Below are 15891 nucleotides of genomic sequence, written 5' to 3' on the forward strand. Positions count from 1 at the left end.
TCTCTGATGCTCAGCCTTCACCTGACAGCACGTGGCACATTTCTCAATAAACATGACGATATCCAACATACTCATTTTAGTCCCCCAATGACACATCACGCCCCGTAATCCTAGGGTGACTATGCTATCCAAAATCTCATTTCCTTGAGAACCTTAATACAACATCCAATAAATTTCAATGATCAATAGATCCATACAATAATATGTGCCAACCTCAATCAACTCCTATGCTCCAACTTCTAAACCTTCATTGAATTCTACTTTTGGTAACCTAATAGCCACTTCCAAAGTTAACCATCAATAACAAATTGCACAACCAAATGATTAATCTCTAATTACAAGTATCTTCTCAAAATTCAAGTCACCACTAATTCTTCAAATCAGCACAATTTGAACTCCTGACTGCAACAAAAATACCACACTTCTGCTGCGCACTCTGATATTCGCCACATGCATAAAACTTACGTCCTCATGAAACTAACACCATCGAGTACAAGGTGGCTCCATTCCTACTAACCAAAACTCTTATCACAATTTGGTAGAAAAAAATACTCTCCCAAAACCACGAGTTCTAACTCAAATTCCTCAATTAATTTCTACTGCCTTGATCAAAATCAAATTCTATAAAATACATCCATGATCATTGACAGAAAACCAATATCAACCAACCTCAGCATTCCAAATTAAAAATAAGCAACCTCAATCCAAAATACATCCGTCTCATCTACGATAAGGAACATACTTTAAAAGACTCAATTCCAACCTAGCGAACCAAAAAGAGCACCTATAAATTTCTACCTGACAACCTAAACCCCAAAAGCTCATCACTCACATTCTAAACAACATCTAATCTAACGGTGACTAAACTCACAACGAACCACCATTGACTTCACCAAAACATTAACAAAACCTCCTTGGTAACTCGCCCAGCTACTTCTACTCCTATAAGCTAGTATTAGCACGACTAGCTCATTCAATAACACATCACTATTAAACCTCAAGGCAAGCCCTACTGCTCAAATCATCCATCCACCAAAAGCCAATGCAGATCACTCAAGGATTCTAATACTTGATTAACTCACATACTTGATCATATTATTCATCGCTAATGTCTAAACTTCAACTTCCAAGATCTTATCATACACCAAATATGACGACCCATCAATCTCTCTTCAAGTTAAATAACAATGTACTTAATTCAACCAACTGGATGCTCAATCTCCAAAGAAAGTATAACCTTAAAATTTAAATTCCTGAAGATAATCACAATAACTATTCCCAACCATGATTCATTGAGTAACCCACTTCAATTGCACACTTCGATCAACTCACCGAAAACTCCAAGCCAAGGTCTCTTGAATTACTACTATACATCAATCTCACGCACCCTTAACCAAAACCAATAATCCTCCAAACGTGCAGGTGATCATCATAACCATTTCCATCACTAGACCTATATTCTCGAAATCAATAAGAATCATTTCCTAAATCCGCACCATCTATTTTCCTTAAAATTTAATATGGATTAAATCATTAACCTGTCATTGTAACACCAAGCTAAAAATAATTATTTAACCAAATTAGATCAACATCTTCAATCCTCAGAAAATAAACAAACTAGATCATTACCTTCCATCTCTAAGAAAATTCTCGCTTGAAAAAAAAAAATATTCTCATATCAGTAACTCAACTCTCATCAATCCTATTTTAATTCAGCCCTTCAACTCTGCAATTCTAAAACCTTAACCCAGATATAAATCATTTCCTGAAATCCTCAAGATCGATAATCTTAAATCTAAAACATTCTCCTTATAAAACTTGTAAATTCTAAAACCACAAATGTTATCAAATTGCTTATCGAGGTCGGCAAGATCAAAAACTTCTAATCTAAGTAATCCCTTAATTGCTTGTTAAACCTACCAGCTTAAATCCCATAAACTTATTTCTTAAAAACTATGGGGCCACAAACCTTAGATGAACTCCTCATAAATCTAATCTTGAAATTCGTTGAACTTACAATCTCCTACCCCAAAGACTCATTACCTAAATTCTACGGAACCTAAATCCTCAATTATCCTAAGCAATTAAAAACTATTCCCCTCCTTAGCAGCAACTTGAGTACCTAATCCAAAGAGTTCACCCAGACCCTGATGTTCAAGCCTTGATATTAAAACAACCAATCACCAAGAGTTCAGGCCTACTACACCAAGTATTCAAGCCTAACAATGGCCTTCTCAGTCGTACCATCTTCCTGTCATAACATAACCCTTAACCCGCCTTTCAATTTCGAACAAAACAAGATAAAATAAAATTTCATAAATAAAATAACATACGACAAAATGCATAAAACCAATGAAGTAGTTCACAATAAAATAAATAAAACAATAAAATAATCCACCATAAAATAAAACAATTAAATTAAAATGACATACAATAAAATAAATAAACAACAAAATTATTATACAATAAAATAAATAAACACCAAAATTATTATACAATAAAATAAATAAAGCCAATAAAACCATACTCAACCAAAGGTAAACACTAATTAAAGCAATAAAATCAAATAAATCAAATAACATCAATTAACATAAAATAAAATAGCAATAAACTCATAATATAAAATAAATAACTTAACTTACACCACTTAAACAAAAATCTTATTATTTTAAAATAATAAAATAATTTTCTGGTACTATCCTAAGGGACATGTGGTTTTACCCAGAGCCGAACTGCTCTGATACCACCTGTGGCGCCCCCAATCCCCCTTATATAAATACACAAGGATCGAGACGCCAGGATGGTGACAACACGGTCACACATCCCAACGAAGTGCCAGTGTGTGTACATGCAACAGTGTACAAATAAAATAACGCAGCGGATAGTCAACTAAGTACCAGAATTTATTTACAATCAAACATCAGTAAAAATTTAAATAGCAGTTATACAATCATCCATAAAAATATATTACAATAGTTTTCAAATAAACAAACGAGTGATCCCAGATCACTCCTCGGCGGAGCCGTCTCCTCAGGCTCGCCCTCATCCTCCTCATCTGCATCAAAATCTGCGTTACCACAAAATGGTATCGCAGGTAAGTATGACCCCAAATAACAACGTAATATAAAATGAATTAAATGCAACTAACATGCATGCACATGATGAAATATGCATTTTTCCACAAGACATCATTTTCCCCGAAAATGATAATTTTCCAACACACGCCAAAATCCCATTTTGACCCAAAATATCCTTAAAACATTTCCCAAAAAATAATTTACCCAGAAATCCAACTCGCATTATTTTCCCAAAAAATAGTGCATTAATTCCATATGCACCATGCATTAATTCCATATGCACCATGGCCTCCCCTATGGACCATCCGCACGTCCTGACTTCGTAGCGGTGCTCAGTTCCGCGCCCGGCGCGTACATGGCCAAGCACCCACACTACGCAACGAGCGATGCCCAGTTCCGCGCCCAGCGCGTACGTGGCCAGACATCCTCTAGTCCCCGCCAGCAGAAGGACCACGGAGTCGGCACGAGACCATCTCGTCCGATCCCATTGTCGCCCGGCGACAATCCAGGGGACGTTACTCAGTATATTCCGCTCCCGAGTAACCAGAGGAGCTCCACCGAGTTAATGCCCCATCTCGGCTTGGCGTCGTGATACACACACACCCAAAATCCATTCTCACATGAAAACCCAGTTTTCATAAACACATGAACATGAATGCAATACACGAAAACTCAGTTTTCTTTACAAACATGATCATGCATGAAATAATGGTATGAACATGCACCAACACTGATCCAACATCCATCCAGAACCAATCCCAACAAATCCAATCAAAACAACTCATCAACAACCAAACCAAATAAACCAAACAACTCCAATCACAAATCCACCCGACCCCCGAACTCCTCGGACTCAGTCCGGCATGCCAAAAATACAGTGAAATGGGTTAGTGCAAAAATACATTTAAATTACGAAAGTTCTTTGGAGAAATACTTACAATGCTATAAAGCAATTTCTGAAGGATCACGAAGCTGCAAGAAGTGGAAAAACAGGTACAGAACAGTGTAAAATACACTGTGGCCATGGGTCACAGATACCCACTTTTCAACGGAGACAAACGAAGACCCAAAAATGATAGGGTATGGCCTAGGGAGGTCGGTGAAGCTAGTGGTGGTGAAGGTTGGCCGTGGGTGGCGGCGCAATGGGCGGTAGAAGATCAAAATACCCAAATCGAAAATGTAGATGGTGGAGTTTCACCGGTGGCGGATCGGAGCTGGGGTTGGGTCCAATGGGTTGCCAAGAGGTCGAGGATGAAGTGGTGTGAAGATGGTGGCCAATGGTGGTGCGACGGCGGTGCAGCGGCGGAAAGAGTGTCGCGGCTTCCAGCCGTGCGTAGAGACTCACGGCGGCTCAAGGGAGGCTGGAATTGATGGGGGGTGGTCGCCGGCCGGTGGGGGAGCTGCTGGGCTGGGCGGTGCAGGCCACTGCCGGCTCACGGCGGCGGACTGGGGAGGAGAAGAACGGACGGAGAGAGAGAGAGGGAGCTGGACACGCGCACGGGAAGGAAACCAGGAAAAGAAAAAGAAAAGAAAGAAGAAAAAGAAAAAGGAAGAAAAAGAAAAGAGGAAAGAGAAAATGCAGAGAAAAAAATGAGGTCTAATCCTCATAACTTGAGTCACAAAAATGATCCAACGGAAATGATTTCAAAACCTCAAGTTAAATAAAATAATTTAAACGTAATGGTAAAGTCAAATTGAAATAATTAAATCCCACAGTAATTAAATAAATATTAAAAGCAATTTAAATGCATAACAATAAATAAATATTAAGAAAGCACATAAAAATAATTTTCACCAAATTAAAATCATAGAAATAAACTCATTAAAAATCCAACCAATTTTAAAATACGAGAATAAAATTTAAATAAATAAAAATAATCATTTAGTAAAAATACACTAAAATGCGGGGTGTTACAATGTCCCTCTTTCATTCTTCACTCCCCACCAGTGACCACGATCTGTCTCGCCATCGGCCTTTCAGCAAAGAGCTTTCCGATTTCCTCATCATTTTCTTTTTCTTCTCTGAGACGCCAAAACCCTCTTTGTTTGTTTTCTTCATCCTCATGCCGTCGTCTTCATCGTCGTTGCCGACTCGCCTCATCCTCGTGACCTAAGGTTTGTTCTTTGCGTTTTGGGTTCGTTTTATTCCGATTTGGGTCTGTTTTATTACGATAAGAAAATTCTATATGATGATGTTTCTTCTCACCCTCGATCTCTCTCTCTTCTCACCCTCTTTATCTCGCGTCTTCAGATACTTTGGAATGACGACGATGAAATGCTATGGCTTGTGTAGCTTTTGTTCAAGTAAGATCTGTGCTACGACATTCTGTGCTAGCGTCCTTCTTCTTCTACTACGGCTACGACATTTTGTGCTAGACCTGGGTTTTTTTTTGTTGTTTTGTTAAACACGGGTATAAAGCATATGCTGTTAGTTTGATAGATATGGATTTTTTTTGTTATTTTGTTAAACATGGGTATAAAGTATATGTTGTTAGTTTGATAGATCTGGATTTTTTTTTGTTATTTTGCTAGTAAAATGGCCTAGATAATGCACCCTTTCTACAGAAGATTAAAGTTTCTCATTTGACATTAGGTCTTTTTAAATGAGATACCATCACCTCAGAAAAAAATAGTAGAAAATTTATAGCCAACTCTACTCATGATAAGATCTTGTTTCCGATCTTTCCTGTAAAGTCTTGTGGAAGGATCAATGATTTTAAGAACAAAATGGTATTGTGAGCAATGTATAGACTACAAAAGTTCTACAAAGAATTATAAGATCCTCTGGGTCTTTTTATTTATATAATGTAGTTTTGAAGCAATACTTGGCAAGATTTTATTCACTTTAAGGTTTATTCATTGGAAGAGAATCCTTATTCAGCTCTGTATTCCTGCTTCTTAATTTGCACAACTTTTTTTTTTTTGTCCTTTTTTGCTTGAGCTTTCTCCTTTTTCAGTCCATGGAGATGTGCTCCAATGTTTTAATGTAACTTGTTTCAAATTACATGTTATGTTTATTTAAAGAAAGATAATTTGTTTCAGATCCCAGAAAATGGAGGAATACTTACAGCACTCTATGCATTCCATTCACGAGATTTGTCACATTCTATTTATGATGTGGTTTATGATCAATGCTAGCTTTCTTTGTACTATTATTGGACTCTGAATAGCATGGTCAATTTTTATACTCCTTTGGGGGGGAAGAGGCAGCCGTTCTTGGCAAATTAGTTCATGTTTATTGTTGTGTATTGGAATTTAATTAAAGCAATAATGTGTTTTGTAATGTTTTAAGCAAATTAGTTCAAAAAATGTAATATGTAGTGGATTTTTCTATTTTTTTTACATGCATTTAGTTAACAAGTTAATAAGTTGTTTGTAGCCTTGGCAATTCTTAACATAAATCTAGTTTTTCATTTTGTTATATATATATATTTTTTTATCATTATGGACATTGATAAAAAATATAGGCTTTTATATATAATAAAAAAAAATTTCTTTTCAACATTATTTCATGAAAAAATTGTAATAAAATATAGGAGTTTTGAAAAAAAAAAGTTTTAACTTTTTACTGGAAAAAAATAATAACATAAAGACTTTTGTTAAAAAAAAAACAAAAAAGGGGTAAAACCCGGAACCCGGATTCCAGGTTTTAAAAAACCCGGATTCATTCAGGTTCCAGACCGGGTCTTAACCGGACATACCCGGGCCAAAACCCGGCCCAGATTTGAAATCTGGGTTCCGGGCTGGGTATACCTGGATACCCGATCCGAAACCCGAATGAACAACCCTAATGCCCAATCTATTCCTACGTAAAAGACCCCTAAACCTTTCTGGACCAACATCTTCTCCAATAAAATCCAAATGACCACCATCAGCCCCATTTTTAGCTAAAAAATCCACAACCATATTAGTCTCTTTATAGACATGCTTAAACTGAACATTAAGAGATCTAACAAGACTTTGAACTTCCTCTCAAAAATCTCAAAGATATCAATAATTACAAACACCTGACACAAATCATCCTATAATAACAATTGAATCTGACTCGACAACAAAATTTCCCAATCCAAGTTGATTACACATTCGAAGACCATCAAGCACCGCATAACATTCAGTAATCATATTGGTAGCTTGACCATAGCAATGGGCAAAACCTCCCAATACATGACCACGATCATCTCTAACAATTTCCCCTCTATTGGATTGCCTAGGATTACCATAAGAACCCCCGTCAACATTGAGTTTCACCATCCCAACCTCCAGTAATTCCCACGAAATCCTTCTCGGCACTCTACCACCCAACGCCACCATAGGACAATTTAGCTCTCTCAAAACCGTAACATCATTGGGACCTAACTTTTTGAAATTTTGCATCAAGCTCATAGACTCTAGGATAAATCCTGTCACTATACGCACCACCTTCCTCCAATCGAATATCAATCCCTTCATTTGAGCACTACAACGTGTTTTTTACAGAGCCCAAGAAATAAAAATAAGTATAACACTACGTAAACAATGCACCTGGGAGGACTTTGAAGCTCTACACCACTAGACATTCATCACCCCAGCCCAAATCCGAGTAGCCGGCAAATTAATACCAAAAATAGCTGCAAAAAAATCCCAAACTTTCCTCGACCCTTCCCCATCACAAAGAATATGATCAACAGACTCAACTTGGGAAGAAATATAACAATGTTTAATTACCTCATCAACAAGAATAGCCATTCGACGTGCACGACAACATAAGAAAGACATTTTCTTGGGTACATACTTTTGCCAAAGCCATTTCTTTCATGGGCATAACAAACCATGAGTTCTAACAATATTCCATGCCGATTTAATAGTAAAATTGTCGTATGCTTCCAAACCAAAATATCTTGCCCCTCTCAAACTCAAATTTGAGCAGCCAAAATTGTATTCACAATTTCCTCTTCCACAAACTGTCACAACAATGGAATATTGCACTCCGCACCCTCAAATAAATTTCGGACTTGTCAATCCCTATCACCTACCACATTTTACCGAGCAACAATAGCACTATTGCGCATCCAGTTATCAAACCAAAAGTTCAAAGCTACTTAGCTTTGGTATGGATACATAGATATTTCCTAACATTTTATCTCATCTCATTTTAATATTTTAATATTATAAATATAAATATTTTTTAATTTAAATATTCAACTTTTTTATTAAATCATTATCTAATTATTATAAATTTTCAAACTTTCAAATAAAAAATATAAAAAAAAAACAATTTTTCTAAATTTTGAAATAAAAATAATATTAAAAATTATATTCCAAAAATATTTTAAATTTATAATATTTTTATTCAAATTTTTCTCTCTTCTTTTCCAAAATCTTATAAAATATTTTAACTCAAAATTTATAACTCATCTCATCTCAACTCCAATATCTCACTACGATTTACAAATTACTTCAACTCACTATTCAAACCAGGCTAGGTAGCTTATCGATAAAATCAATCAATTGTATTTTTTTTATTTAATGATTAAGGAAGTGACTATTAGTGAATTGATATTTTTTATTTCTTAAAAATATTTAAAAATGTTTAAAAAATGATGGAAAAAAAATAAAATAAATACTTTTGCACTTGTCGGTACAATACAAGATACCATTTTTTGTCCCCTAGCATTGTCCTTTTTTTCACATAGACGACAGCTTGAGTTTCACCTCGCATATGCAACTTAGAGCTCATTTGAATAAGGATATAAAACTATTGGTTTGAACCAAAAAATCTAACTGGATCGATAGTCTTATTAGTCAGTTTTGAGGTATAATTTTTTTAGACTGAACCGGACCGAGACCGACCAAATGTATATATATTTTTAAATATTATATATATAATATATTATTTTTATATATTAGTTGTATAAGTTAATTATGTAATTTTCATTCAAGGGATTACCATTGACCATATCTACAATGTAATTATTTAATATTCATTAACCATATATAAAATGTTAAAGACATCACTTAATTTTAATTTTACTAATTTACTTAATTCTTTGAATTAATCTTTCTATCAAAACAAGAAAAAAGAGGAAAAAAATATGCATGGACTAAATCGGACCGACCAAACCAATAGCTAACTGTCAGGTCCGGTAAAAATGATGAACCAAAATTTTTGATCCATGAACCCTCCCCGAACCGGACCGAACCAATTACACCCCTACATATGAATATTTGGAGTATCTCATAATTCTGTAAGAGAAAATTTTGAATAAATATATTATAAAGTTAAAAAGTTCTATGAATATAATTTTTATTTTAAAATTTAAAAAAGTTGTAGTGATTTTTATTATTTTTTTTAAAATTTGTAAAATTGTATTAATTTTTATGTTTAAATAATGAGTAGTAGTGCTGCTCGCACCCCTCAGGGCACCTGCGGCCGGGGTGGTTGACCCCATCCCGCACCTTGCCCCTATGGGCGACGGGGTGGGGTTTTGTCCCCTAGTGGCCCTGCACACTTGGGGGAAGGGGGAGAGCATCCTTGTGTCCGCGGGCGGGGGCAGACCCCACATTCATCTACCCCACCCTAATCCACCCAGCCCATTTCTAGGCCCAAAAAGGGCAAAAACACATGTACTGGCAAAAAAATGATCCAGAACCTGGGCCCAAAAATTTATAAAACATAGTTGAAAAAAGCTTAAATTAAAGAAAAACAACTTAGGGTATTGGAATAATACAAATTAACAACTTGTATATTCCTAAGTCACAACTAATAATCATAAGTTAGCTATTACAATAATAGAAATTAATCTAAAACTATTACAAATTAATATAAAAAAATATTTCAAATTGTCACATAATTTAAATAAATAATAATAAAAATATTACAAATTTCCAAATTGACCTTGACATTGGAATTTGTAGTGGTCAGTAGTCACAGTAGTGGAAAAGTCCATGAGTTGTGCTGTGAGATTGTGAGATCATAAAACCTGAAATGTTAATAAGAAAACAAATTAGAATTATATAAAAACAAAATAATAAATACAAACATACCGTAGATATGTAAAAATTACAAATATTAAAAGTACTAAACAAGATGTGATTTGGATCAAGATGAGAATGAGATCATTGGGATTAGGATTGAGCATATGATATTGAGACTATAAAAGCTAAAAAGAATACAAGAAATGTGAATCCTTATTAGTACTTCACAGTAGCAAAATTCTCAAACTTGTATGGTGAATTGGAAATGATATTCTATTTGACACTTTCAACTTAGAACTCCTATATTAAGCGTGAACAAATTATTTAAGGATTTTTTAAAATTACAATTTGTGTATCTAGTAAGAGTCATAATCAAAGCATCATAAGATTTATTTTTTCAAAGATATATACTATATTGGCACCCAATAAAAATGATTTGATATTCATAATGTTGATGTGTTTTTTCGATAGGGTTGGAGTCCAACAGTACAGTCGAATGGGCCATGATGATGTTTTGGTGTTAAAACGGTGATAAGATATTAAGGTTTAATAGCAATTTACCAAATATTGAGTTTGTTTAGTGATCATCATATATTTCCATAATTGAGGAGACGTTGTTTGTTATTAATATAGTTAAGGCTTGACATATCCATACTTTGTGTATTTTTCCTTCATATATATATTTATATATATATATATATATATATATTTAACTCAATTTTATTATGTCAAATTATAAAAGCTAGCTTGTAAATGTCTCTTGTTAGTCTTGGTGATAAAAGATGAGGAAACTGGTAAGTGGGGTTGTCGAGAGTGGTGGGTTTTGAGTGATGAAATGTCTATTTATCATTTATCTATTTATTTTATTCTTCATATATGCAAAATTGCTTCATGGATTGCAACTTAATATACATTGAACCATAACCTTTAAGCTCCAATCAACAAAAGCAAAAAAATATGTACTCAATGAGTCAAACTTGACAACTTTTGAAATTAAATTGTTTTACTTTCAATTTTCATGATAATTAGAAATGCAATTCAATCAATGATGGTGAGGCCTTTATTATAGTGCATATTGCATTATTCTTCATTGGTATTCGTGCTTTATTCATCCAAAAAGTTATGGGCACATGAAAGATAATGTGTTATCAATGTTAGATAAGTATTTTATGTGACTAATGTATTCATATCATTGCCATATTAATCAACTACTACGTTCACATAGATATTGATCATAAGTATTATGGATGACAAGAAATGATTCATAAACATTAATATGATCTAACAAATAACTGATGCATAAATCAGTATTCGTCATGTTAGATCATATTTAACATATTTTCATGTAGAATTTTGAGTTGTAAAAATTCTACATAAATATTTTATATCTATTTCTTTACTTATTCGTTGATATTTCGGTAGTTTGCTATTTATTATTCAATAACATATGGAAGAAGATATTTTGAGTTGTGATATTGGTATAACACTTGGGAGTGATAGGGTTGGTAGTAACTCTTCTTCTATTCCAATTGATGTGGAGAAGCATGTGAGTCTTCCGGCACCTTCTTCCACAAATACACAAAATCCTACTCAATCCCTCCTATCTTTAGCCAAGAAAATGAGAAGAACTACCAATTAATCAATGATATGCGAACACTTCACTAAAGTGAAGTCTATTGACCATCATAACCTAAAAGCTCACTACAATTATTACTCTAAGCTATTTAATTGTCACTATAAGGATGGTAATTCATCTATGATGCACCACCACCACAAAAGCATGTGAAACTTATCCTCTTAAACTTAAAAGAGTTGAAAAAGTCAAAACTTGCATGCTAAGGGATGTGGAGGGAAGAGTGTGTAGTCCACAAGGATTTGTAAAGTATGATGCAGAAGAACTTAGGGTGTCAACCACTAAGTCTTTTATTAGGTGTGAATGACCTTTTAAGCTTGGGGAGCATGACGAGTTTATAGAGTATGTGGTTAATTTGTAATCTATATATATTCCATCCTGAACCACTTTCGAAGAGATTGTGTTAAGTTGTACATAGATGAGGAGATAAAGTTAAAAGTTATTGAGTGGTCAAAGGATTGTCTTTCCATCGATAGTTAGACATTGGTGTAATATTTGAATTACATGTCCATTACCTTAATGAAATTGGGGATATCATAAGAAAATCCTTAAATTTGTGTGTGCATGTGTCTGGAGAAGATGACTAGCTTTGAATTTTCCCCCAATTGAGACTTGCAATACAAAGTTCACACTCCAAAACTCAGTATGTCAACTATGTCTGCTTTGAGTAAGCTCAAAAGCCCACCTTTTGTTTGACCCTTTGCTACTTTTCTCCAAGTACATTTCTCCATTGATTTGTCAACAAACTAGATGAGAAAAATATATATTAGACATTAGTGCAGTCCATTGTGATGATTACACCAGTACTGATTGAATTCTTACTAAACGCATTCCAATAAGGCTATGTAAATCCTCCGTCGGCTCCGACTCCGGCCGACGCCTGCTCCGGCTCTTACTCCGATGGACTCCGAGTAGTCAAAATTCATATTCTGAATCAGAGTGACTCCAAAATTTTATGTCAGAGTCGGAGGCCAAATGGACTCTAAACTCCTACTTCGCACTCTGACTTTTTAAAAAAAAATAAATAAAATCTTCTTGTCGGACTCCAAAACGCAGGACCAAAGCTAACTAAACAAAGTCATTCCGTTTCAAGTGGAACAATATCTTTTTCTGCATACGGAGGTCCAAAATGCAGGACCCCCTTCTCCCCCTCACTCTTCTGCAAATCTTCTTCTCTGTTTCTCTCTGCTCGTTATCTGTGATATTAAATCCACTCTAATAAGGCATTTTGCATTGCATGCATGAACGTGATACACCATGAATCAGATCTACACAACAATGCAAATAGACATAGATATATAAAGACAAAATGTCGTTATTGAAACCAAAAAGAAGTGATTTTTGTGAATAAACGACCCTTACTACCGATTGTGTTTGTTGCATACCAAGTCCCAATTTCCCCAAGTAATTTTTTTAGCAAGAGAATTGTTTGGCTTGTTTTATTATTGCATGAGTTAGCTTAAGCTAGGGATAATTTGTGACAGCCTAATCTCTTTGCTTTATTTAATATATCTTCTTTGGTGTTTCTTATGGCATGATTCACATGGGAAGAGAAATAAAAAATTGTTCCTCCCATTGGATGTTACAACCTCTATGTATGTGTATATATATATATATATATATATATATATATATATATATATATATATATATATACAGTACACATTTTCTTCTTCTAATTTGTTTGCTTCTAATTCATTTTTTCAGCACAGCTAATTTGGATATGGCTACTACACCTACTGGGGATGATCATCCACAAAAGGATGCCATAGTTCCTACACCAATAAATACTTTTACCCCTAGACCCACATCTAAAGTAGCTATTTCCTGTGCAAATAGTCAAGTACTAATAGATATAAAAGATGAGTGTATTCTTAATGGGGATGAGGAGTTGAATATTAATGTCGATCAACCACTACAACCTAGTAAAAAAAGGTCGTACATTTCACCAAAATTTCTAATAAGCGTGAGAACGCGCAAGCAAGATGTCACCACTGCGGGTAACTTTGTAGTTGTCATTTGAAGAAGCAAGATACTTCTGTATTAATGTACATCTTATAAGTTGCCGGTGGTATAAGATACACAAGGGGTTGGTAGCCAATGATCATACGAAGCTTGGTTATGAAACTTCTACAACCACTGATGGTACATAGAGCACGAAACTATTAATCCCTAAATGCGGTGAGAAGATGTTAAGGGATTTGCTTGCATAAATGATCATTACGGATGAGATACCTTTTATCATAGTTGACAAAAAAAGACTTCTGTAAATTTTTCATGCCTTCATGGTATATGGTGATGCGATATTGTTTAAAGATACATACCAAGAAGAAGGACGAGATGAAGGAGATGTTTATTACTATTGGCCAAAGAGTGTCATTTACGACTGATACATGAACATCCATATATAATATCAGCTACGTGTGTATCACAACTCACTTCATTAACAGTGAGTGGATGTTGCACAAGCAGATTATTGGTTTCAAATAAATTAAAGATCACATGGGTTCATCCATTGGAAAGAAGATGGATAACTGCATAAAAAATGATTGGGGGATTAGAAAAGTACTTTGTATCACAATTGACAATGTCAAATCTAATAACACAACAATTGATTAGTTCAAGCGGAATATGACTGTAAAATAGGGTACAATTCGTGAGAACAAGTTTATCCATATTTGATGTTGTGCTCATATCATCAACCCCATAGTTGTTAAGGGGTTGATGGAGATTAATAAAGTTCGCAACCTTGTAAGATATGTGAAGGCTTCCCCCTAAAGGCTTAGCAAGTTTAAGGTTATAGCTGAACAATTTGAGATCTCGTCTTCTAATATGGTGAGTTTGGACATTCCCACCAGATGGAACTCTACATACACGATGTTAGATGTAGTGCAAAAGTACCAAAGAGTGTTTGAGCAGATGGAGGTCGAGGATGAGGTCCAGAGGTATGCTTTGCTGGAGCTAGTAAAGGGAGAAGGGGGCTCGGTGCGCTGGACACTATTGATTGGGCTAATGGGAGGTACTTTGTTCAATTTTTAAAATTATTTTATGATATAGCTGTGTTCATATCTGGCTTCAAATATTGTACTATGAACATGTATTTCGAGGAGCTCTTGAAACTTTATGACCACTTGCAACATAGTTGTACTGACATTTTCAAATTGTTGAATGGTATGGCTATGATGATGAAATCCAAATATAATCAATATTAGGGGATGTTGAGAAAATAAATAAATTATTATTTGTGGATGCAATTCTTAACCCTCGATATAAGTGGGTTATTATATAATTTTGAATTAAGGACGTCCTCAGTGATGAGAAGTCTGATCGGTTTATTAAAGTGCTGAAGAGTGATATTGATGACTTATATAGCCATTATAGCAACATTGGTCAATCTTCAAGCGAAAGTGGTAGCTCATCACGACCAACCAGCTCAACATCTTCCTTAGATGACACACATACAAGGAGTTCATATGTTTTGATGCGACGGTATCATCAAATCCGGGCATCAAGGAATATTGTACAATGTAAGTCTGAGGTTAAACATTATTTTATGGAAGATGTCGAGGTACCTAGTGTTACATTTCATATATTAACTTGGTGGAAGGTTCATTCCACCAAGTTTTCAGTCATTTCTTGAATAGCCCGGGATATACTAGCCATTCCTATCACTATGGTTGCTTCTAGTTAATGTTTAGCACCGGAGGTCACGTGTTGGATGCCTATTGGAGTTTATTAGCTTTGACCACCGTGGAGACCCTTGTTTGCACACAGAACTGGCTAAGTTAAATGCCCATTAGACTAGATACTGTTGATGATGCCGAGAGCTATAGGTTTGAATCTAGTAACTTTATGCTTTTAAATGATTATTTACATATTTTTAATGCTTTAATTATTTAACTTATAATTTTTATGATTTTGGAGACCTAGCTGTGAACTCCAGAATAATTGTAGATGATTGAGATGGACACACCGTGAGATTGAGTCCGGATTGTCTGGTATATCATTAACTTTAATTTGAGGTACTTAACTATTAGTATGTTTAATTTGGCTTTGTGTAATGTCTAACTTTTTTTAATTTCCAAAACAATATAGGATGCTTGAAATTGGAGGCTGATGGTGCTGATATTGTAATCACTAATTTGTAGTTTTTTTGTTTTATTTTGATACATTATTATATTGTAAATTAGTTAATGTAATACCCGAGTTCTACTACGTAAGTCCTTA

This window comes from Juglans microcarpa x Juglans regia, chromosome 7D (genome assembly GCF_004785595.1).
Source record: "Juglans microcarpa x Juglans regia isolate MS1-56 chromosome 7D, Jm3101_v1.0, whole genome shotgun sequence".
NCBI lineage: Eukaryota > Viridiplantae > Streptophyta > Magnoliopsida > Fagales > Juglandaceae > Juglans > Juglans microcarpa x Juglans regia.